Here is a 25,998-nt window from a genome sequence, read left to right as displayed (position 1 = left end):
ATGGAAACCTCTGTTATTTTTCCTGGAGAGGCTGAAGGATATGTCCAAAATCTGGAAACATTCTCACTCAGGAACATTGGCCCTCCAAGGTATGTCTGTCTAGGAGCTTACGTTAGCTAGCTAACTTACTGTAGCTAGGTAGCTAACCATGGTAACAAATATCCTCTGAGCTAGCCAAAAGTTGCAAGCTAGCTCGCGCTACAGCAGATTCGTGGCTGCAGTGTTCCATTCGTTGCTTCTTATTTGATTGACAGGTGGTTCAGACAACATGACTACATAGAGCAGGGTTCTTCAATTCCGGTCCTGGAGGGCCGAAACACTTCTGTTTTTTATTTCTGCCTGGTAGTTAATTGCACTCACCTGGTGTCCCAGGTCTGAATTAGCCCCTGATTAGAAGGAGAGGATGAAAAACAGAGGTGTTTCGGCCCTCCAGGACCGGAATTGAAGAACCCTGACATAGAGAAACTCAACATGCAGGCGATAATGAACGCTTCAGCCACTCAGGAAGAGTTTATCAAGGAGCTCCTTGTGTCACTGGGAAAGGTAATAACAGTGTCTTATGACGTATCTGTGAAGTCACCTGTATAGGTATGTTACTGTTACATGCTCTGTTTTTTTGTAGACCAAAAAGATACAGGGCAGGCTACTGCACATGTAAACAGGTAATTCATTGTCCGTTTTCTTCACCCTAGATCCCCACCCTGGTCCATGAGATGATTCTGGTGGAGCTTTGGAAACAGAAGGTGTTTCCTGTTCTCTGTCAGCTCCAGGACTTCAACCCGAAGAGCACCTTTCCTCTGTACATGGTGATGAGTGCATAATTGGCAACAATGTTACATTTCAACTGGTGATATACTGCAGTGCTTGTTGTACCTGTACTCCCTAGAAGTTTCCATCTAATCTCCGCCTCTCATCTGCAGATTCACCATGAGGCTACAATCATAAACCTGCTTGAGACAATTATGTTTCACAAGGTGAGAACGTACAAGGTGAGAACGTATTTGTACCCTTGCCTCAGTACCAGCACCATTAATCTGTTTGCAGTGTCTGTCTCAGACATCACATAGGCTACAGTTTGTCCTACAGTCAACGGCGTAACCAGGGTTTGAGTTAGTGAGGTCCAGAAGGACATTTCTTAAAAGTTTAAGCTAATTTACTGCATTTCTATACAATTAAAACACTTTTTAAAATACTATTTGGAGAACAGCAAAAACAAGCAAAAATGCCCCAACCATTATCACCTCAGTCGATCTACAAACACATAGCCTATTAGCTATACAATTGTAATGTTATACCCCTGAAAGGGGGGAAATATGAGAAATGATTCACACTGACACGTAGCATCAGCGACTGTTCAGTAAGTCGTAATGATGAATGGCATAAAATCATCAACTCTTTACATATATTTATTTTCTCAAATTACATAGCATTCAAATTTGTATTCCTAGGGCATCACTAATCAAGCTCCGCACAAACAGACATCAATTGAGCACACAAATGATCGTATTATCACATGAATTATTAGAATGTTACTTACGATTCTGTATTAATATCAGTGATGTAATGGTTAAAAAAAAGTGGGCAATGGGTAAACTATAAACTCCAGTGGGCGATCGAGATAAGACGAACAACCACCTATTTAAACAAAAACGTATACAAATATTTTTAACTGTATTGTTTGCATTTTGATTGCATTTCAATGTAGGCCTATAGGGAAGATGTTCATATTGAAACTTTTTTTTTTTACTAACTTGTTTGCTAAGATTAATACAGATTTTCTCAGGGGACCCGACCCCAAGTTTGGGAACCACTGTACTAACCTCTCTCTCTGTCTCCTCTGCTTGCTCCTGCATGCATTGCAGCCTGCCAGCCTCACCACTGTACTAACCTCTCTCTCTGTCTCCTCTGCTTGCTCCTGCATGCATTGCAGCCTGCCAGCCTCACCACTGTACTAACCTCTCTCTCTGTCTCCTCTGCTTGCTCCTGCATGCATTGCAGCCTGCCAGCCTCACCACTGTACTAACCTCTCTCTGTCTCCTCTGCTTGCTCCTGCATGCATTGCAGCCTGCCAGCCTCACCACTGAGGGTCACATCACTGTCTGTCTCAGTAGCCTACTCTCTGTAAAGAAAAGTTATTATCAGAATTTAGTAGCCTATTTTTTGCTTCTGCTGAGGTAGGCTCCGTTTAACGTTGGTCCGTGCTATCCGGAATCCTTGGGACATCCCTACCATAAACCTTTACCCCTAACCTAACCATAACTCTTACCTTAACCATTTAAAATGTCAACTTCAATGGGGCGGGGACATCCTAAGGATCTCGGATAGCAAGGACTGTTTAACTTTAGCTTCTTACTTCATCCTTCTAGCTTGCTAAGTAATACCTGCCAGAGCCCTTCAACGTTACTGCAAGCTAGCCACCTGACTGACTGACATATCTATAAGCGACTATTTACCAGTTGTGCAGTCATTCTCAGAGAGTCGGTTTTTGTTTGTTTGGGGATGTCTGTAGACACGGCAGGAGTCACAGGACAGTTTTAAAATAACATTTTGTCCGGTATCTCGCAAACACACTGTCAGCAGTGTCTCTAGTTGCCAACAGCGAGCTGGGGTAGTTTGTTTTACGTCTCAGGCCCTCAGCCTGTGCCGTGAGAGGGCGGAGTTAGCCGTTTGAGAGAGTGGTGAATGTGCTGTTTAAAAGGCTAATCTGGGGGACGCAGGCGAACATAACGAACAAACCGCTGTTCATGATTCCACTGGTTTGCAAAGAGGAAGGCACGATTCGAACTCAGTCAGATCAATAATATAAGCGTTCTGAGCTTTGATCAACGCTGGGAGCAATATTAAGATGCTGACCCGTAATTGATTTTGTTTATTGTGTACAAAATCTTTTAAATGTTTTTATGAGAAACATTTACCGAGGTCCGGTCTGTCCTCATATAGTTAGGGCCTGAATACAGTTTTTGACTATGTGTGTTGGTTACAGGACTCCTGTGAGGCAGCAGACGACTCAGTCCTGGACATGGTGGACTACTGCCACCGCAAACCTACCCTCCCGGCCAGCAGAGCATCCAGGGATGACACTCCAACCCAGGGCAGACTCAGTCACACATAGAGTGGGGACTCATCCTCTGTACAGGTACAGGATGGATTCCTCTTTACAGGAGCTGTCTGGGTTCCAGTTACTACAACATAGGCAGGCCATTGCAAGTCAGGATAGTGTAGTTGCTTTGGTCGGTGGTGTGGATTGTAAATGTTCTGTTGTGCTGTGTGTCTGATGCAGGATTTGCAGGGGCAGAATGCGGCACTAGAGTTTGAAATTTCCCTCAAGGCTCTGTCTGTCCTGCGTTACATCACTGATCATACTGACAGGTGGGAGAGTCACATGTAAGATCTTAATTTGGTCACCCTGTTGCAGGATAACTTTCTTGCAATGTGGGAAATGTAAAACTTGTAGTGTATTTGAGGTTTAAAAAAAGCTTCTGAACTCCTACAAAAATTTCCATGAATTCTAATCCACAAAATAATTCACATTTCCTGTTGTAGCAAACTGGCTCAAATTAAGATCTTACATCTGTATCATTTTTCAGATACTTTACATACTATCAGAATAGAAGAGTGATACTGTTAGATACTTTTTTTCCAGTTGTCGTGGTGAAAAGGCTTGTTTGTGCTTTCTCTCACGCTCAGTATAAGTGTGATCAAGAGGATGCTGTGCACCCATAACCTGCCCTGTGTGTTGGTACAGCTGGTAGAGCACAGCCCCTGGAGTCGCTACTCTGCAGGTTTTTTTTATTTTATTTTTTTTATTTAACCTTTATTTAACCAGGTAAACCAGTTGAGAACAAGTTCTCATTTACAACTGCGACCTGGCCAAGATAAAGCAAAGCAGTGCGATAAAAACAACAACACAGAGTTACATATGGGGTAAAACAAAACAAAGTCAAAAATACAACAGAAATACATATATATACAGTGTGTGCAAATGTAGCAAGTTATGGAGGTAAGGCAATAAATAGGCTATAGTGCAAAATAATTACAATTAGTATTAACACTGGAATGATAGATGTGCAAGAGATGATGTGCAAATAGAGATACTGGGGTACAAATGAGCAAAATAAATAACAATATAGGGATGAGGTAGTTGGGCGGGCTAATTTCAGATGGGCTGTGTACAGGTGCAGTGATCGGTAAGGTGCTCTGACAACTGATGCTTAAAGTTAGTGAGGGAGATAAGTGTCTCCAGCTTCAGAGATTTTTGCAATTTGTTCCAGTCATTGGCAGCAGAGAACTGGAAGGAATTGCGGCCAAAGGAGGTGTTGGCTTTGGGGATGACCAGTGAGATATACCTGCTGGAGTATTCTTGCAAATGGACAAATCATACAATTTCCACATACCCCCATCTACATACATTATATACAACATATGCCATTTAGCAGTCACTTTTGTCCAAAGCGAGTTACAGTCATACATGCATACTTTTTTTTATATATGGCTGGTTGTGGAAATCGAACCCACTATCCTGGCGTCGCAAGCGCCAAGCTCTACCAACTGAGCTACAGAGGACCATCTATGGGATAATACAATTATCCTGAAATGTGGTCCTCTGTAGCTCAGCTGGTAGAGCACGGCGCTTGTAACGCCAAGGTAGTGGGTTCGATCCCCGGGACCACCCATACATTTAAAAAATAAAATAATGTATGCACGCATGATTGTAAGTCGCTTTGGATAAAAGCGTCTGCTAAATGGCATATTATTATTATGTCAAAACAATGGGTGTCTTTTTATCTACAATGCCTTCAGAAAGTATTCATACCCCTTGACTTATCTACATTTTGTTGTGTTACAGCCAGAATAATACAAAAAAGAACATCTCATCCATCTACACAGAATGCCTCATTTTGACAAAGTGAAAACATGTTTTTAGCAAATTTATTGAAAATGAAATACAGAAATATCTCATTTACATAATTATTTACAGTGAGGGGGAAAAAGTATTTGATCCCCTGCTGATTTTGTGCATTTGCCCACTGACAAAGAAATTATCAGTCTATCATTTTAATGGTAGGTTTATTTGAACAGTGAGAGACAGAATAACATAAAAATAATCCAGAAAAACGCATGTCAAAAATGTTATAAATTGATTTGCATTTTAATGAGGGAAATAAGTATTTGACCCCCTCTCAATCAGAAAGATTTCTGGCTCCCAGGTGTCTTTTATACAGGTAACGAGCTGAGATTAGGAGCACACTCTTAAAGGGAGTGCTCCTAATCTCAGCTTGTTACCTGTATAAAAGACACCTGTCCACAGAAGCAATCAATCAATCAGATTCCAAACTCTCCACCATGGCCAAGACCAAAGAGCTCTCCAAGGATGTCAGGGACAAGAATGTAGACCTACACAAGGCTGGAATGGGCTACAAGACCATCGCCAAGCAGCTTGGTGAGAAGGTGACAACAGTTGGTACGATTATTCGCAAATGGAAGAAACACAAAAGAACTGTCAATCTCCCTCGGCCTGGGGCTCCATGCAAGATCTCACCTCAAGGAGTTGCAATGATCATGAGAACGGTGAGGAATCAGCGCAGAACTACACGGGAGGATCTTGTCAATGATCTCAAGGCAGCTGGGACCATAGTCACCAAGAAAACAATTGGTAACACACTACGTCGTGAAGGACTGAAATCCTGCAGCGCCCGCAAGGTCCCCCTGCTCAAGAAAGCACATATACAGGGCCGTCTGAAGTTTGCCAATGAACATCTGAATGATTTAGAGGAGAACTGGGTGAAAGTGTTGTGGTCAGATGAGACCAAAATCGAGCTCTTTGGCATCAACTCAACTTGCCATGTTTGGAGGAGGAGGAATGCTGCCGATGACCCCAAGAACACCATCCCCACTGTCAAACATGGAGGTGGAAACATTATGCTTTGGGGGTGTTTTTCTGCTAAGGGGACAGGACAACTTCACCGCATCAAAGGGACGATGGACGGGGACATGTACCGTCAAATCTTGGGTGAGAACCTCCTTCCCTCAGCCAGGGCATTGAAAATGGGTCGTGGATGGGTATTCCAGCATGACAATGACCCAAAACACACGGCCAAGGCAACAAAGGAGTGGCTCAAGAAGAAGCACATTAAGGTCCTGGAGTGGCCTAGCCAGTCTCCAGACCTTAATCCCATAGAAAATCTGTGGAGGGAGCTGAAGGTTCGAGTTGCCAAACGTCAGCCTCGAAACCTTAATGACTTGGAAAAGATCTGCAAAGAGGAGTGGAACAAAATCCCTCCTGAGATGTGTGCAAACCTGGTGGCCAACTACAAGAAACATCTGACCTCTGTGATTGTCAACAAGGGTTTTGCCACCAAGTACTAAGTAATGTTTTGCAGAGGGGTCAAATACTTATTTCCCTCATTAAAATGCAAATCAATTTATAACATTTTTGACATGTGTTTTTCTGGATTTTTGTTGTTGTTATTCTGTCTCTCACTGTTCAAATAAACCTACCATTAAAATTATAGACTGATCATGTCTTTGTCAGTGGGCAAACGTACAAAATCAGCAGGGGATCAAATACTTTTTTCCCTCACTGTACATTTACATTTTAGTCATTTAGCTGACGCTCTTATCCAGAGCGATTTACAGGAGCAATTAGGGTTAAATGCCTTGCTCAAGGGCACATCGGCAGATTTTTCACCTAGTCGACTCGGGGATTAGAACCAGCGACCTTTCGGTTACTGGCACAATGCTCTTAACCACTAAGTTACTCACCTGAGTCAATACTTTGTAGAAGCACCTTTGGCAGCGATGACAACTGTGGGTCTTTCTGGGTAAGTTTATAAGAGCTTTCCACACCTGGATTGTGTAACAGTTGCCCATTATTATTTTCAAAATTCTTCAAGCTCTGTCAAATTGATTGTTGATCATTGCTAGATAATTATTTTCAGGTCTTGCCATAGATTTTCAAGTACATTGTCTTCAGAAAGTATTCAAACCCCTTGACTTTCAATTAGATTTAAGTCAAAACTGTAACTCGGCTACTCAGGAACATTCACTGTCTTCTTGGTAAGCAACTCCAGTGGCCTTGTGTTTTAGGTTATTGTCCTGCTGAATGGTGAATTCATCTCCCAGTGTCTGGTGGAAAGCAGACTGAACCAGGTTTTCCTCTAGGATTTTACAAGAAGCCACCACTATGCTTGAAAATATGGAGAGCGGTACTCAGTAATGTGTTGTATTGGATTTGCCCCACACATAACACTTTGTATTCAGGACAAATAGTTAACTGCTTTGCCACATTTTTGCTGTATTACTTTAATGCCTTGTTGCAAACAGGATGCATGTTTTGGAATATTTGTATTCTGTACAGGCTTCCTTCTTTTCACTTTGTCAATTAGGTTAGTATTGTGGAGTAACTTCAATGTTGTTGATCCATCCTCAGTTTTCTCCTATCACAGCCATTAAACTTTGTAACGGTTTTAAAGTCACTATTGGCCTCATGGTGAAATCCCTGAGCGGTTTCCCTCCTCTCTGGCAACTGAGTTAGGAAGGACGCCTGTATCTTTGTAGTGACTGGGTGTATTGATACACCATCCAAAGTGTAATTAATAACTTCACCATGCTCAAAGGAAAATTCAATGTCTGCTTTTTTTATTTGACCAATCTATCAATAGGTGCCCTTCTTTGCGAGGCATTGGAAAACCTCCCTGGTCTTTGTGGTTGAATCTGTTCACTGCTCGACTGAAGGACCTTACAGATAATTGTATCTGTGGGGTACAGAGATGAGGTAGTAATTCAAAAATCATGTTAAACACTATTATTCAGTCCATGCAACTTATTATAATAATAATAATAATATGCCATTTAGCAGACGCTTTTATCCAAAGCGACTTACAGTCATGCGTGCATACATTTTTGTGTATGGGTGGTCCCGGGGATCGAACCCACTACCTTGGCGTTACAAGCGCCGTGCTCTACCAGCTGAGCTACAGAGGACACATTATGTGACTTGTTAAGCAAATTTTTACTCCTGAACTTATTTAGGCTAGCCATAACAAAGGGGTTGAATACTTATTGACTAAAGATATTTCAGCTTTTCTTTTTGTATTAATTTGTAAAAATGTTGAAAAACATAATTCCACTTTGACATAAGGGACATGTGTAGGCCAGTGACAAAAAACCCTCAATTTATTCCATTTAAAATACAAAATGTGGAAAAAGTCAATGGGTGTGCATACTTTGTGAAGGGATCATCAACTAGCGGATGTTCAGGGGGCCGGAACATAATTACAAATAATTTGTAGACTGCAAATTGACGGCAAGAAGCCCAAACAGATATAATATTTGACAAAAACATGCGTGGGAATACTTGGGAACAGATTTCCAAAATTAAAATGACTTAGAGCTGATTTCCTGGTGTTTTTACAGTCTTTTATGTTCAACAATGAAAAATCGAAATAGTTTTTTTCTCCATTTTTTTTCTTGGGAGCGTGGGGGGGGGCAAATAAAACCATTTGGGCCATGGGCCGCCAGTTGGGGACCCTGGCCTGGTTGTTACAGTGTAGAAGACCCACATATCACTACCTGTCCTTTGTCTCCCTCTACAGGAGAGATAGAGAAGTACATGAATGGAAAGTGGCAAAAGGTTCCATCTGAAGACTGTCTGAAGATGACTAATTGGGGTCTGGATTGCTCTGTACAACCTGCTGCTAAAGGAAGACTGCCAAAGGAAATATGACTTCAACAACTTCAACAAGAACCATATCTTAAAGGTACAGTAGCCTCAGCCAGTACTGGCGCTTCTGACAAGAGTGGCCTCTGAACCCTAACTGTCAAAACTATAGCTCAGGAAGAATAATATGTATGTGCATTGTCCTTCAAAATCTTTTCTTATCTCCCCTCCAATTAGAAGACAGATGAAGTATCCAGTTACTGTTTTGACTGGTGTTTTCTCTTACTATTATTTCCATGATTGACTCTCCTTACTGAACGTACGTGAGGATAGAATTATGAGCTCTGGGAACTTTGCAGGATGCATAGGTGGTCTATCAGACAGACCACAATGCAGACCGCAGTACAATAAAAGTCTAACTCAAACTGAAACTTAAACCATGAAATGTCTGAAAATCACCCTATATATTTTGTGTGTAGCTACGAGGTTTCCTGACGGAGGTGTTAATTGACCAGCTGCCCAACCTGGTGGAGCTCCAGCGCTTCAGAGACCCTGCCCCTCCAAAGAAAGACCTCATCTTGGAACAGGTGAGGAACACACACAGGAACATGCACACGCGCGCCAGGGTTTCCGTTAGCCGGCTTTTGCCGATAAAATAAATGAAAAGCCGGTAAATGAAATTGTAGCCGTGGGTGGGGGCTGCATATTATACATCACGATTTCACACTTCAGCACCATTCTCTCACTCCTTGTGCGCTGCCTTACGTGCATGCGCCTGCTGCTGAGGAGAGAGAGCGAGAGAGGAGCGAGAGTAAAACAAAAGTTAGAGAGTATGCCTATAGTGAAAAGCCTAGAAGGGGAATGTCCTCCTGTATAGACAACTTTTAATATTGTAGTGGACAAAGATGAGAAGAACGTTGGCACGGCCAAATGCAGGCTACTGTGCAACTTTTTAGTTGTCGTGTGTATTTATAATAATTTGTATTATCATTATTATTACTGTATATCGGTGGTCACCAACCTTTTTTGAATCGAGATCGCTTTCTGAGTCAAAATGCAAGCCGAGATCTACCGTTCAGATTTGATTTCAACATTACTTAAAAAACGTAAGCCCATGCAACATTAACCTATTAAAACAGTACTGTAGTACTTTGTAGTACTGTAGTAGGTTTGTGCAGTAGGCTATAGGGCAAAAAAACATAAGCACCGCATATTGGCTTTGCTTGAATTGCCCTGCCAATGCATTTTTGTTCTTCTCAGACCATTTAAAAAAAAGTATATTTCAACATTTGAGGTAGGCTATATAATCACACTGGTAATAGATCCGTTGTTGTATTACTTGTGAAGCACAGCTGAAAGAGCATAATAATAATAATAATAATAATAATAATAATAATAATAATAATAATAATAATAATTAGCTTTTTTTATTTACTGGGGTGATGGAGCCTGCATCTGATGGTCAGTCTCGGTGGAGGGAGAGGGCAGCAGACTGAGGGTCCACCTCTCAACGCCACACTCCCTTTCCTCCGCTGACACAGACCAAAAAGGGACCGTCTTTCAGCTAATGGCAAACTCGAATCGCATCGCGATCGACCGTTTGGTGACCACTGCTGTACATCATTGTTATTATTGTAGGCCTATTTATTAATCTAAACCAGTTTTAAATATGCAAAATGTGTTTCGTTTTATTCTGTTGATACATTTCCGTTGGCTAAATTAAGTTTGATCTGTCTTTTTATATGTGAGCTCCGTATTTAGTTTAAGATAGGTTATAAGTAGGCCTGTTGTAAAATAAATACACTGCTCAAAAAAATAAAGGGAACACTAAAATAACACATCCTAGATCTGAATGAATGAAATAATCTTATTAAATACTTTTTTCTTTACATAGTTGAATGTGCTGACAACAAAATGACACAAAAATTATCAATGGAAATCAAAAGTTATCAACCCATGGAGGTCTGGATTTGGAGTCACCCTCAAAATTAAAGTAGAAAACCACACTACAGGCTGATCCAACTTTGATGTAATGTCCTTAAAACAAGTCAAAATGAGGCTCAGTAGTGTGTGTGGCCTCCACGTGCCTGTATGACCTCCCTACAACGCCTGGGCATGCTCCTGATGAGGTGGCGGATGGTCTCCTGAGGGATCTCCTCCCAGACCTGGACTAAAGCATCTGCCAACTCCTGGACAGTCTGTGATGCAACGTGGCGTTGGTGGATGGAGCGAGACATGATGTCCCAGATGTGCTCAATTGGATTCAGGTCTGGGGAATGGGCGGTCCATAGCATCAATGCCTTCCTCTTGCAGGAACTGCTGACACACTCCAGCCACATGAGGTCTAGCATTGTCTTGCATTAGGAGGAACCCAGGGCCAACCGCACCAGCATATGGTCTCACAAGGGGTCTGAGGATCTCATCTCGGTACCTAATGGCAGTCAGGCTACCTCTGGCGAGCACATGGAGGGCTGTGCGGCCCCCCAAAGAAATGCCACCCCACACCATGACTGACCCACCGCCAAACCGGTCATGCTGGAGGATGTTGCAGGCAGCAGAACGTTCTCCACGGCGTCTCCAGACTCTGAACGTTTGCTACGTTGCGTAACGGCTTGTACTGAACAAACGTTTCCCCAATACTTTCTTCAACGTTCTTGAACAGACTTTGAGATAGCCTACGTTTGGTGGGTGTGGCCCTCCCCGTTTTTCAACAGGTCGTTCAGAACAGCATCGTTTCTGTTTAATTGAACATTGCATTACATTTTTCTTTTCGTACTGAACGCAGCCCTGGTGACTTTTCTACTCCAAAATTAATGAAAATAGAATTATGGTGACCCCATTAAAATATAATTTACCCCACCAAAAATGTGCCTAACAACATATTGGTCCATATTATCAGGCTGGTGTGTTATTCAGCAATAAGCATTATCGGTCACACTTTATTTGTATAGTCATACTATAAACAAACGATCTGTTGATAAGCAACTGCTTGCTAAGTTTAGGGTTAGGTTTAGAGTAAGGGTTAAGGTTAGGGCGAGTGTAAAGGTTAAGTTTAGGGTTTGGATACGGGTTAAGGTTAGGGTTAGGGTTAGTAGTGTTGGGGAAGCTACTCTGAGAATATAGTTTACCAAGCTACCAATTACTTCACACTGGAAGAAGTTAAGTTACACTAAAGTAGTTCACTCCATCCAAACTACTTTGTGATAAATTATCATATCTAAATCTGAAATGTCATAGACTACAAATTGCAAGAACAGATCACTCTGGAGTAAGATCTTAACAGAATGTGTAATTTAGCATATTAAACACAAAAACTGTTTCAAGTGAGAATTAGAAAGGGGTGTGTAGTTCCAATGGTGAGCTACACCGCTTCATGGCAAAAAAAAAAGTATTCAGTCCAGAAAACACTACCTACATTTGAATTTAGTTCAACTACCACCAAGCTACTGCAAACTGTAGTTACTAGTTGAACTACATGTAGTTCACTACTCCCCAACACTGGTTAGTTGAAATGTTACTGATAGTCTGTAGATCATTTACAGATGGACTATCCAAATGAAGTGTTAGTGCATTATCACCTGTAGCCCAACTGGCTATAAATAAATAGTCTGAATCATGCCCATTTTTATTTGTGCTAATCATTAGCTAGATCAGTGCTTCCCAAACATTTTCAGTCATGCCCCCCTTTCATCATGCTACTATGTTAGGGATGGATCGAAATGTACAGAATGGTTACCTGGAGGAAATGGGGGAGGGTCATACTTTTACAATTTCAGTCAAGGGCAGGGTTTAGTATTTTTAAAATCTAGGGTAATTTAATTAGTAATTGATGAAATTTCAATATTTCTCTGTTTTAGAATGAGTAGCTTATTAGGCTATACAGTGCATTCGGAAAGTATTCAGACCCCTTCCCTTTTTCCACATTTTCCACTCATTCTAAAATTGATTGAACTGTTTTTTTCCCCTCGTCAATCTACACACAATACCCCATAATGACAAAGCAAAAACAGGTTTTCACATTTACATAAGTATTCAGACCCTTTACTCAGTAATTTGTTGAAGCACCTTGCAAGCGATTACAGCCTCAAGTCTTCTTGGGTATAACACTACAAGCTTGGCACACCTGTATTTGGGGAGTTTCTCCCATTCTTCTCTGCAGATCCTCTCAAGCTCTGTCAGGTTGGATGGGGAGTGTCGCTGCACATTTATTTTCAGGTCTCTCCAGAGATGTTTGATCGGGTTCAAGTTGGGCTCTGGCTTGGCCACTCAAGGACATTCAGAGACTTGTCCCGAAGCTTTGCCCCAGTCTAAGGTCCTGAGCGCTCTGGAGCAGGTTTTCATCAAGGATCTCTGTACTGTGCTCCGTTCATCTTTTCCTCGATCCTGACTAGTCTCCCAGTACCTGCTGCTGAAAACATCCCCACAGCATGATGCTGCCACCACGATGCTTCACCGTAGGGATGGTGCCAGGTTTCCTCCAGACTTGACGCTTGACATTCAGGCCAAAGAGTTCAATCTTGGTTTCATCAGACCAGAGAATCTTGTTTCTCATGGTCTGAGAGTCCTTTAGGTGCATTCTGGCAAACTCCAAGCGGGCTGTCATGTGCCTTTTACTGAGCAGTAGCTTCCGTCTGGCCACTCTACCATAAAGGCCTGATTGGTGGAGTGCTGCAGAGATGGTTGTCCTTCTGGAAGGCTCTCCCATCTCCACAGAGGAACTCTGGAGCTCTGTCAAGAGTGACCATCGGGTTCTTGGTCACCTCCCTGACCAAGGCCCTTCTCCCCCTTTTGCTCAATTTGGCGGGACAGCCAGCTCTAGGAAGAGTCTTGGAGGTTCCAAACTTCTTCCATTCAATAATGATGGAGGCCACTGTGATCTTGGGGACCTTCAAGGCTGCAGACATTTCTTGGTACCCATCCCCAGATCTGTGACTCAACACAATCCTGTCTCTGCGCTCTACGGACAATTCCTTCGACCTCATGGCTTGGTTTTTGCTCTGACATGCACTGTCAACTGTGGGACCTTATATGGACAGGTGTGTGCCTTTTTAAAAATCATGTCCAATCAATTTAATTTACCACAGGTGGACTCCAATCAAGTTGTAGAAACATCTCAAGGATGATCAATGGAAACAGGATGCACCTGAGCTCAATTTAGAGTCTTATAGCAAAGGGTCTGAATACTTATGTAAGGTATTTCTGTTTTTTATCTTTAATAAATGTGAAAACATTTCTACAAACCTGTTTTCGCTTTGTCATTATGGGGTATTGTGTGTAGATTGATGGGAATAAAATATATATATATATTTTAGAATAAGGGTGTAACGTAACAAAATGTGGAAAAAATGAATGGGTCTTAATACTTTCCGAATGCACTGTATACTGTATTGATGTGTGCCCGATGCTGCCCCTCATCTCTGCTGGGTGTGCAATATCAAGTGCGCCTATTGGCTATTTGGTGTGGTCTCAATCAAATGATTCATAGCCTATAGGCTATATAGTGCCTTCTGAAAGTATTCAGACCCCTTGACTTTTTCCACATTTTGATACGCTACAGCCTTATTCTAAAATTGATTATATTGTTTTTTTTTCATCATCAATCTACACACAATACCCCATAATGACAAAGCAAAAACAAGTTTTTAGAAATGTTTGTTAATTTATTCAAAATAAACAACTGAAATATCACATTTACATAAGTATTCAGACCCTTTACTCAGTACTTTGTTGAAGCACCTTTGGCAGTGATTACAGCCCTTCCTCATGATCATTGATGCCCCACGAGGTGAGATCTTGCATGGAGCCCCAGACCATGGGTGATTGACCGTCATCTTGAACTTCTTCCATTTTCTAATAATTGCGCCAACAGTTGTTGCCTTCTCACCAAGCTGCTTGCCTATTGTCCTGTAGCCCATCCCAGCCTTGTGCAGGTCTACAATTTTATCCCTGATGTCCTTACACAGCTCTCTGGTCTTGGCCATTGTGGAGAGGTTGGAGTCTGTTTGATTGAGTGTGTGGACAGGTGTTTTTTATACAGGTAACGAGTTCAAACAGGTGCAGTTAATACAGGTAATGAGTGGAGAACAGGAGCGCTTCTTAAAGAAAAACTAACAGGTCTGTGAGAGCCGGAATTCTTACTGGTTGGTAGGTGATCAAATACTTATGTCATGCAATAAAATGCAAATGAATTACTTAAAAATCATACAATGTGATTTTCTGGATTGCTGTTTTAGATTCCGTCCCTCACAGTTGAAGTGTACCTATGATAAAAATTACAGACCTCTACATGCTTTGTAAGTAGGAAAACCTGCAAAATCGGCAGTGTATCAAATACTTGTTCTCCCCATTGTATACAGTGGGGTGGGGGGGGGTGGGGGGGGGAGTATTTAGTCAGCCACCACTTAAAAAGATAAGAGAGGCCTGTAATTTTCATCATAGGTACACGTCAACTATGACAGAAATCACATTGTAGGATTTTTTATTTATTTCTTTGCAAATTATGGTGGAAAATAAGTATTTGGTCACCTACAAACAAGCAAGATTTCTGGCTCTCACAGATCTGTAACTTCTTCTTTAAGAGGCTCCTCTGTCCTCCACTCGTTACCTGTATTAATGGCACCTGTTTGAACTTGTTATCAGTATAAAAGACACCTGTCCACAACCTCAAACAGTCACACTCCATACTCCACTATGGCCAAGACCAAAGAGCTGTCAAAGGACACCAGAAACAAAATTGTAGACCTGCACCAGGCTGGGAAGACTGAATCTGCAATAGGTAAGCAGCTTGGTTTGAAGAAATCAACTGTGGGAGCAATTATTAGGAAATGGAAGACATACAAGACCACTGATAATCTCCCTCGATCTGGGGCTCCACGCAAGATCTCACCCCGTGGGGGCAAAATGATCACAAGAATGGTGAGCAAAAATCCCAGAACCACACGGGGGGACCTAGTGAATGACCTGCAGAGAGCTGGGACCAAAGTAACAAAGCCTACCATCAGTAACACACTACGCCGCCAGGGACTCAAATCCTGCAGTGCCAGACGTGTCCCCCTGCTTAAGCCAGTACATGTCCAGGCCTGTCTGAAGTTTGCTAGAGTGCATTTGGATGATCCAGAAGAGGATTGGGAGAATGTCATATGGTCAGATGAAACGAAAATAGAACTTTTTGGTAAAAACTCAACTCGTCGTGTTTGGAGGACAAAGAATGCTGAGTTGCATCCAAAGAACACCATACCTACTGTGAAGCATGGGGGTGGAAACATCATGCTTTGGGGCTGTTTTTCTGCAAAGGGACCAGTACGACTGATCCGTGTAAAGGAAAGAATGAATGGGGCCATGTATCGTGAGATTTTGAGTGAAAACCTCCTTCCATCAGCAAGGGCATTGAAGATTAAACATGGCTGGGTCTTTCAGCATGACAATGATCCCAAACACACCGCCCGGGCAACGAAGGAGTGGCTTCGTAAGAAGCATTTCAAGGTCCTGGAGTGGCCTAGCCAGTCTCCAGATCTCAACCCCATAGAAAATCTTTGGAGGGAGTTGAAAGTCCGTGTTGCCCAGCGACAGCCCCAAAACATCACTGCTCTAGAGGAGATCTGCATGGAGGAATGGGCCAAAATACCAGCAACAGTGTGTGAAAACCTTGTGAAGACTTACAGAAAATGTTTGACCTGTGTCATTGCCAACAAAGGGTATATAACAAAGTATTGAGAAACTTTTGTTATTGACCAAATACTTATTTTCCACCATAATTTGCAAATAAATTCATTAAAAATCCTACAATGTGATTTTCTGGATTTTTTTCTCCTATTTTGTCTGTCATAGTTGACGTTTACCTATGATGAAAATTACAGGCCTCTCTCATCTTTTTAAGTGGGAGAACTTGCACAATTGGTGGCTGACTAAATACTTTTTTCCCCCACTGTATTTGGGGATTTTCTCCCATTCTTCTCTGCAGATTCTCTCAAGCTCTGTCTGGTTGGATGGGGACCGTCGCTGCAGAGCTATTTTCAGGTCTCTCCAGAGATGTTCGATCGGGTTCAAGTCCGGGCTCTGGCTGGGCCACTCAAGGACATTCAGTGACTTGTCCCGAAGCCACTCCTGCGTTGGCCAGTTGGACGTACTGCCAAATTCTCTAAAATGATGTGATAGAGAAATGAACATTCAAATCTCTGGCAACAGCTCTGGTGGACATTTCTGCAGTCAGCATGCCAGTTGCACATCCCCTCAACTTGAGACATCTGTGACATTGTGTTGTGTGACAAAACTGCACATTTTAGATAGGCCTTTTATTGTCCCCAGCACAAGGTGCACCTGTGTAATGATCATGCTGTTTAATCGGCTTCTTGCTCCCGAGTGGCGCAGCGGTCTAAGGCACTGCATCTCAGTGCTTGAGGCGTCACTACAGACCCCCTGGTTCGATTCCAGGCTGTATCACAACCGGCCGTGATTGGGAGTCCCATAGGGCGGCGCACAATTGGCCCAGCGTCGTCCGGGTTTGGCCGGTGTAGGCTGTCATTGTAAATAAGAATTTGTTCTTAACTGACTTGCCTAGTTAAATAAAGGTAAAATACAAATAAATACATTCTTGATATGCCACACCTGTCAGGTGGATGGATTATCTTGGCAAAGGAGAAATGCTCACTAACAGGGATGCAAACATATTTGTGCACAACATTTGAGAGAAATAAGCTTTTTTGTGCGTATGGAAAATTTCGGGGATCTTATATTTCAGCTCATGAAACACTTTACATGTTGCATTTATATTTTTGCTTAGTGTATAAAGGTAGTTCTGGAAGTATTCGTAGGGTGATTATTAGGTTGCATAAACATGATGAGTGCTGTATCTTCACATTAGTTTTCTTAACATAAATAAGGAAGATAGGTTACTGCTGCTGGTCAGAGTTTGTCAGACAGGCAGGCTGCCTCTGACTGGGGAGAGAAACAGGCTTGCTTGAACCTACTGCCTGAGGTTCAGAGAAACAGCCCTTCTCTAATTCTGTAGCCTACTAGAAACCAGTTGTTCCGAAGTTAATAATACTACCAAAGTTGTCTTTGAACTCATAAAATTGAGCCCAACATAACTATTACCAATTATCACTTGTTTTTTGAGCTCACTCCTGAGATGCGTGTCTTGTCACTTCGCAATAGAAACCTCCATTTGAAAAATATAATTTTCTACATAATTCTTATTCGTGCTCATTAATATATCATGTTAAATGTGACTGTATAAGTTAGCTCACAGAAGTTAGCTCACAGAATTAAGGGTTTTGTTAAGAAGAGAGAGAAGAAGGGAGGAGCGATTGCTTCATTCTCCTTACAAGCCTTGCTCAACTTTTTTCCCTTCACAAACCACACAGCCTTTGAGGACTGGGCCAAACCAAGCATATTTGGCAGCGGGGCATTTCCAATCATAAAATAAAGAATTGAGCAGTGGTGGAAAAAGTACGCAATTGTCATACTTGAGTAAAAGTAAAGATACCTTAATAGAAAATGACTCAAGTAAAAGTGAAAGTCACCCAGTAAAATAATACTTGAGTAAAATTCTAAAAGTATTTGGTTTTAAATATACTTAAGTATCATTGGTCTGCATGGCTGTCGTCCCAGAAGGAAGCCTCTTCTAAAGATGATGCACAAGAAAGCCTGCAAACAGTTTTGCTGAAGACAAGCAGATTAAGGACATGGATTACTGGAACCATGTCCTGTGGTCTGATGAGACCAAGATAAACTTATTTGGTTCAGATGGTGACAAGCGTGTGTGGCGGTAAGGAGTACAAAGACAATTGTCTTGCCTACAGTCAAGCGTGGTGGTGGGAGTGTCATGGTCTGGGGCTGCATGAGTGCTGCCGGCACTGGGGAGCTACAGTTCATTGAGGGAACCATGAATGTCAACATGTACTGTGACATACTGAAGCAGAGCATGATCCCCTCCCTTCGGAGACTGGGCCGCAGGGCAGTATTCCAACATGATAACGACCCCAAACACACCTCCAAGACGACCACTGCCTTGCTAAAGAAGCTGAGGGTAAAGGTGATGGACTGGCCAAGCATGTCTCCAGACCTAAACCCTATTGAGCATCTGTGGGGCATCCTCAAACGGAAGGTGGAGGAGTGCAAGGTCTCTAACATCCACCAGCTCCGTGATGTCGTCATGGAGGAGTGGAAGACGACTCCAGTGGCAACCTGTGAAGCTCTGGTGAACTCCATGCCCAAGAGGGTTAAGGCAGTGCTGGAAAATGATGGTGGCCACACAAAATATTGACACTTTGGGCCCAATTTGGACATTTTCACTTAGGGGTGTACTCACTTTTGTTGCCAGCGGTTTAGACATTAATGGCTGTGTGTTGTAATTTTGAGGGGACAGCAAATTTACACTGTTATACAAGCTGTACACTCACTACTTTACATTGTATAGCAAAGTGTAATTTCTTCAGTGTTGTCACATGAAAAGATATACTGAAATATTTACAGAAATGTGAGGGGTGTACTCACTTTTGCGAGATACTGTATTTCTTTTCTCTATATTATTAATATAATACAGTGGACGCCTAAGCCTATAGGCCTATGCAATGGCCTGATGCATTTAGTGCTCAAATCTCCGACAGCTGAACCGTGAGGTGGTAGTGCTGAGCTATTAGTGCTTTTTTGAGGTCGTTTTGGTTAGATTATTAAAAAATATCACAGTTTTCAGTTTCAATATTTTTTTTAAACATTAAATGCACTATGCATTATGTGGGTTGAATGCTGTAACAACACAGAATAAAACATTTAATAAAAGTCCCATGATGGTAGTGACTGGCCATTACTTCTTATCACTTATTAACCATCATTTATTCACAATACTTTACTTTAATAAAATATTTAAGTTGTTGTGTATATTACGTTTGTTTTATTTGATGACTTTATTATTTAATTCCAATGTCATAATTTCATTCCAAGTCATCATCTCATCTTTATAGCGCTGCTGCCTACGCTGTCTGACAAAATCACTATTTTGTAGTTCTTCAAAGTTAATAAGACATACTTTTATGACTGCTGAAAACCAACTATCAATCACTTAGATCATGTATTTTCAGGTAGAGATACCTTGTGAAGCAACAGCTGCTCTCCATATCACCTCATGATCAAGCATTCTTCTGTCTCTTCTGTAGCAGGCCTAAAAGAAACACAGACCGGACAAGTAGATGCGCAATGGATTATGGTCATTGTAGTTAATTACCACATTTTATGCTCTAAACTATGTAGAATATTGGCCTGTTGGAAACTACAACTCCCTACTACATCGCACAGTTTAGGTTTGGATCTGATTTATCCCTTGAGAAACTGTGCAATGTGCACATTGAGCTCACAGAAAAAAAATTAACAAAATGAAATTCAAATAATTTAACCGACTTACTCAATTAGTTGTTAAGAAAATGAAAAATAACCGACATTTCAGTTAATCGCTCAGCACTATGAGGTGGACAATTATTGTTTTAGGAAAGTAAAAACCAATAAAACAATAGGCTATAAAGTTTTGCCTAAGCTACACATCGAACCACAAGGAATAGTGTTTTTGTAATTTCTTATAGGCTGTTACTAAGGACACTTAAATTTGGCTCATTTTGCCAATATCCCTCTTTTATCTATGGTGCTGGCTGCGTGGGTGGAAGCCCTAATGGGTTACGCACCCAATGCATATGGATGACGGGTAGAATTTCTCAAATGTCCGATAAATTAAAATCTTACAGGTCAAATTTTTCTAACAGAAATCCTGGTGCAGGCACACACACACACACACACTGTCACGATCGTCTGAAGGAGGAGACCAATGCGCAGCGTTGCGAGTGAACATGATGACTTTATTAACTTAAAGCAACCACGAAGAAAACAACAAATGACGATACGTGAAGTTCTAAACTGAAATACGACTAACAGCAACAAAGAAACAATAACCCACAACACAAAGGAGAAAACATACAGAATATATATGGCTCCCAATCAGAGATAACGAGCCGACAGCTGACACTCGTTACCTCCGATTGGGAGTCATCGACCAATCACCACATGACACAAACAAAATGAAACTCACCCATCCCCAACACCACCAAATGAAATACACCCAAACACATGAAAATGAACAACCCTGGCTCAATATAAATGTCCATAGAGCCAGAGTGTCACAGTACCCCCCCCTAAAGGTGCGAACTCCGGGCGCACCAACATCAGGACTAGGGGAGGGTCTGGGTGGGCGTCTGTCCATGGTGGCGGCTCTGGCCCCGGTCGTGATCCCCACCCCACCACAGTCACAACCTGCTTCGGTAGCCTCCTCCTAATGACCACCCTCCACCTAACCCCACCTGGACTAAGGGGCAACCCCGGACTAAGGGGCAGCATCGGCCTAAGGGGCAGCACCGGGATAAGGGGCAGCACCGGGATAAGGGGCAGCACCGGGCTAAGGGGCAGCACCGGGCTAAGGGGCAGCACCGGACTACGGGGCAGTACCGGACTAAAGGGCAGTACAGGACTAAGGGGCAGCACCGGGCTAAGGGGCAGTACCGGACTCAGGGGCAGCACCGGACTAAGGGGCAGCACCGGGCTAAAGGGCAGCACCGGACTAAGGGGCAGCACCGGGCTAAGGGGCAGTACCTGACTAGATGGCGGATCCTGGCTGGCTGGCTCTGGCGGATCCTGGCGGGACGGCTCTGGCGGATCCTGGCGAGACGGCTCTGGCGGATCCTGGCGGGACGGCTCTGGCGGATCCAGGCGGGACGGCTCTGGCGGATCCTGGCGGGACGGCTCTGGCGGATCCTGGCTGGACGGCTCTGGCGGATCCTGGCTGGACGGCTCTGGCGGATCCTGGCTGGACGGCTCTGGCGGATCCTGGCTGGACGGCTCTGGCGGATCCTGGCTGGACGGCTCTGGCGGATCCTGGCTGGACGGCTCTGGCAGATCCTGGCTGGACGGCTCTGGCGGATCCTGGCTGGACGGCTCTGGCGGATCCTGGCTGGACGGCTCTGGTGGATCCTGGCTAGACGGTTCTGGCGGATCCTGGCTGGACAGCTCTGGCGGATCCTGGCTGGACGGCTCTGGCGGATCCTGGCAGGCTGACGGATCTGGCTGCTCATGGCTGGCTGACGGATCTGGCGGATCCTGGCAGGCTGACGGATCTGGCTGCTCATGGCTGGCTGACGGATCTGGCTGCTCATGGCTGGCTGACGGTTCTGGCTGCTCATGGCTGGCTGACGGGTCTGGCTGCTCATGGCTGGCTGACGGGTCTGGCTGCTCATGGCTGGCTGACGGGTCTGGCTGCTCATGGCTGGCTGACGGATCTGGCTGCTCATGGCTGGCTGACGGGTCTGGCTGCTCATGGCTGGCTGACGGATCTGGCTGCTCATGGCTGGCTGACGGGTCTGGCTGCTCATGGCTGGCTGACGGGTCTGGCTGCTCATGGCTGGTTGACAGATCTGGCTGCTCATGGCTGGCTGATGGTGCTGGCTGGGAGGCTGGCGGTGGAGGCGGACCCCAGCCTCGGATTGCAGTCATCACCTCCAGCAGGGCGGCTCCCATCTGCAGGAGCTGCTCTTTCTGGTTCCGAACCTGAGCTTCCAGTCTGATATGGGCTGCGTCGGCTCCTGCTGATTCCATAGCAGGTGTATGATTCTGTCTGGCGGAAGGCTCTAGCGGCTCCGATCTGGCGGACGGCTCTGAAGGCTCATGGCAGACGGGCGGCTTTGCAGGCTCAGTACAGACGGGCGGCTTATGCAGCGCTTGACAGACGGGCAGTTCAGACGCCATAGGGCCGACAGGCAGTTCAGGCGCCGTTGGGCAGACGGCCAGTTCAGGCGCCGTTGGGCAGACGGCAGACTCTGGCCGACTGGTGACGCACCCCGTAGGATTCGTGCGTGGAGCAGGAACAGGCCGGGCTGGGCTGGCGACGCGCACCTTATCCCTGGTGCGAGTGGCCGGAACAGGCCGGGCCGGGCTGGCGACGCACATCGTGGACCTGGTGCGTGGAGTAGGAACAGACCGGTCCGTACCGGGAACACCCACCACTGGCCTTAACTGGGGATCAAGAACGGACCGGACCAGACTGGGAACACACTTCAGTCTCTCATGCCGTGCCACAACAACTTCCCTCCCTCTACTCGCCAATGGCTCCCGTAATCCGATAGCCTTCTCTCCAGCTCTACCTGTGGCAGCCTCCTGCTGCCCAGGCGCCCAAGCCATGTGCCCCCCCCAAAAAAATTTTTGGGGAGTAACCACGGGCTTCCAGCCTCGACTCCGCGCTTCCTCTTCATACCACCTCCTCTCGGCTGCAGCTGCCTCCAGCTCTTCACGAGGGCGGTGATATTCCTCCTCATACCACCTCCTCTCGGCTGCAGCTGCCTCCAGCTCTTCACGAGGGCGGTGATATTCCTCCGGTTGTGCCCAAGGACCCTTTCCAGCCCGAATCTCCTCCCATGTCCAAAAGTCCTTAGGAGGCTTCCATAAATCCTGCGTAGGTAGGTCCTGTTGCCGCTTGTTACGCCGCTTGGTCCTCTTGTGGTGGGTTATTCTGTCACGATCGTCTGAAGGAGGAGACCAATGCGCAGCGTTGCGAGTGAACATGATGACTTTATTAACTTAAAGCAACCACGAAGAAAACAACAAATGACGATACGTGAAGTTCTAAACTGAAATACGACTAACAGCAACAAAGAAACAATAACCCACAACACAAAGGAGAAAACATACAGAATATATATGGCTCCCAATCAGAGATAACGAGCCGACAGCTGACACTCGTTACCTCCGATTGGGAGTCATCGACCAATCACCACATGACACAAACAAAATGAAACTCACCCATCCCCAACACCACCAAATGAAATACACCCAAACACATGAAAATGAACAACCCTGGCTCAATATAAATGTCCATAGAGCCAGAGTGTCACACACACACACACACACACAATGAATTGCTGTCTTACAATTAAATATCTTCCTCTTACTTTTAGATTCCAGAGATGTAGAACAACATTATGCGGGACAATATGGGGAAATGGAAGGCCATTGCCAAGTATCAAGTGAAGGGAACGTTCAACCCCTCTGAGAAGGACCTGAGACAACAAGCACTCAGGTAATACTGAGTCTGGTGACATTAGTAAAGAGACTGAATGAGACCAAAATCCATAAGGGAGAATGAAACCTTGGAGCGGATTCAAGACCTGCTATTGTGCATCTCTGTTACAATCTATTCTCTGCTTGCATATGAATAATCTCTGCTAGGTTGGCCCAGACCCATAACCTGGATGTGATGGAGAGTTTGATCCCTGAGAAGCCCAAGTGTGGAGCGTGTGGGGCCGAGGCTTCTAAGTGATGCTCCCGCTGCCAGGGAGAATGGTACTGCCAGAGGTAAGACTGTTCACACTGTAGCACTACAGGGAAATTTTTCTCCTTCAATAAATAAATATCAAGAGAATGGTGCTGCAACTTTTTTTTTGCTAAATCTGTTACTAGTCTTGCAAAGAACGTGTTGATGTATTACAAGAGATTGTACTCAAAAGACCATGAAAAAACCATTACACCCCATGTGCTCAGGAGGTTCTAGTGTGTAGCCCACAGCAGCTGAATTAGATTCTATGTCGGGGTGTCAAACTCAACTACAACAAGGTCTGGAGGGCCACACTGAAAATTGGTTGTATTTCCTTGCCGTCAAAATTAGCAAAAGATAGTCCCTCTATCCAGCGTTTTTGTAATTTTCGGTACTCCCTGACTGTCTAGCTTTAATTTCGGTCAAGACTGTATAAATGTAAGTCCATTACATTTCTACACAGTTTGGATTTGGTTTTAGTCATTTTAAAGTATATTGAGTTGTTTTTTTGTTTTACTCAGACCACTTGCAGGCCGGATTGTGGGCCATATGTTTGACACCCCAGTTGTAAGTGTTGCTGCTCTGTATTTGTAGGGAATGCCAGATGAAGCACTGGGCCAAACACAAGGTGGCCTGCCAACTGATGGCTGAAGCCACAGAGAAGCTCCAGAAGGACTTGATCATAACTCCTGAAGAGAGAAAGGTGGACATCAGCAACATATTGAACTGAATGATGGGAGAGAGAACAGAGGTCTTACGTAGTGACAAGTGAATGGACAGATATGCACCTACATGCCATTTGGGATGGGATTCGAATGCAGTTGTTATGGTTTTGGACTGTTAATGTTAACCTTTGAGGTTTGTCTGGCTCAATTCAATTCCAACTTCTTGATTGTACTAATGCAAACGTTGATGGCTTTATTCCATTACAATGATAATCTAACTCATTATAGGAAGGGTTAATGGGATACTTTGGGATTTCAGCAATGAGGCCCTTTATCTACTTCCCCAGAGTCAGATAAACTCGTGGATACCATTTGTGTGTGTCTGTGTGGTAACCACAAGTTCATCTGACTCTGGGGAAGTAGATAAAGGGCCTCATTGCCAAAATCCCCAAGTATCCCTTTAAGGTAATGAACTGCTAAGCCTTCATTATCAAGCAGAGTGTATATCCCTTTGATCTCAGACCTGACACTGAGTGGAACTCACAGGTTGAACCTGGGAAGGAGCAGAACTCAAGACTTGCTAATTAAATTGTAATAATGGGCTCCTCATTAGCTTGTCATTTTACAAGTTGTTTGGTACTTTTTAGACCATTCTAACAATTAAATAGGCCTATGCTTCTGTTATAGATGTGAAATAGAAAAATGTTTTACAAGAAAAGTTTGTGGCTGCATGTGTTTTGACTCATCATCATGGTCAGTGATCCTGTGATCAGAATCTGCCTATTGTTCAGGTAACTGCAAGGTATCCATTTCACGGGTTGTATTTCAAAGTAACTTTACCCACTTGATTGTTTAGACTCTGCACGCCTTGAACTTGTAAAAAAAAGGTGTGCCTGTGGTGTCTTTGACTCATAGAAGTTCACAAGTTAACTCACAAACATATAATTACATATACTGTCAATGGATGATTAGGCAAAGTATTATGCTTATGGTAGTTTTTAATTGAATGTCACTGTTTAGTCAAATAGCGTAAAGATACACAGTGTTCAACCGCGATGGAGGGGTGGGGGATTTACACAAACACACCTACCGCGCCCGCTCTACTGTTCAAGACTCAGAAGCACCCCCTATGTGAAAACAGTCCGGATGTCAAGAACAGTTGTCTGCTCTTCACTTTCTCGTCTTTCTCTCCTTTGCTTGTCTTGTTATTGCATCACATGTTGGGGAATAGGGTGATGGGGTCGTTATAAAGTTAACGTGCTGCTGATCATCTCGATTTTTGGAATTTGTGTTTTTCTGTTATATAGCCGATAATACATTGTTTCCAGCCCAGA

General features: G+C 43.8%; 1 pseudogene across 1 annotated transcript; it reads left to right on the top strand.

Annotated features, from left to right (window-relative positions):
- Window positions 1-24,729, top strand: LOC311138332 (zinc finger MYND domain-containing protein 10-like; annotated as a pseudogene). Its single transcript has 13 exons — window positions 1-89; window positions 255-286; window positions 461-543; window positions 693-806; window positions 921-974; window positions 2,984-3,136; window positions 3,281-3,369; window positions 3,688-3,782; window positions 8,595-8,759; window positions 9,139-9,246; window positions 23,644-23,765; window positions 23,915-24,040; window positions 24,594-24,729. The product of its transcript is annotated as a zinc finger MYND domain-containing protein 10-like (transcript).
- The last annotated feature ends 1,269 nt before the right edge of the window (window positions 24,730-25,998 follow it).

This window comes from Coregonus lavaretus (genome assembly GCF_964263955.1).
Source record: "Coregonus lavaretus genome assembly, chromosome: 12".
NCBI lineage: Eukaryota > Metazoa > Chordata > Actinopteri > Salmoniformes > Salmonidae > Coregonus > Coregonus lavaretus.
Note: the sequence above shows the minus strand (reverse complement) of the source record. Positions and strands in the feature narration are given on the sequence as shown.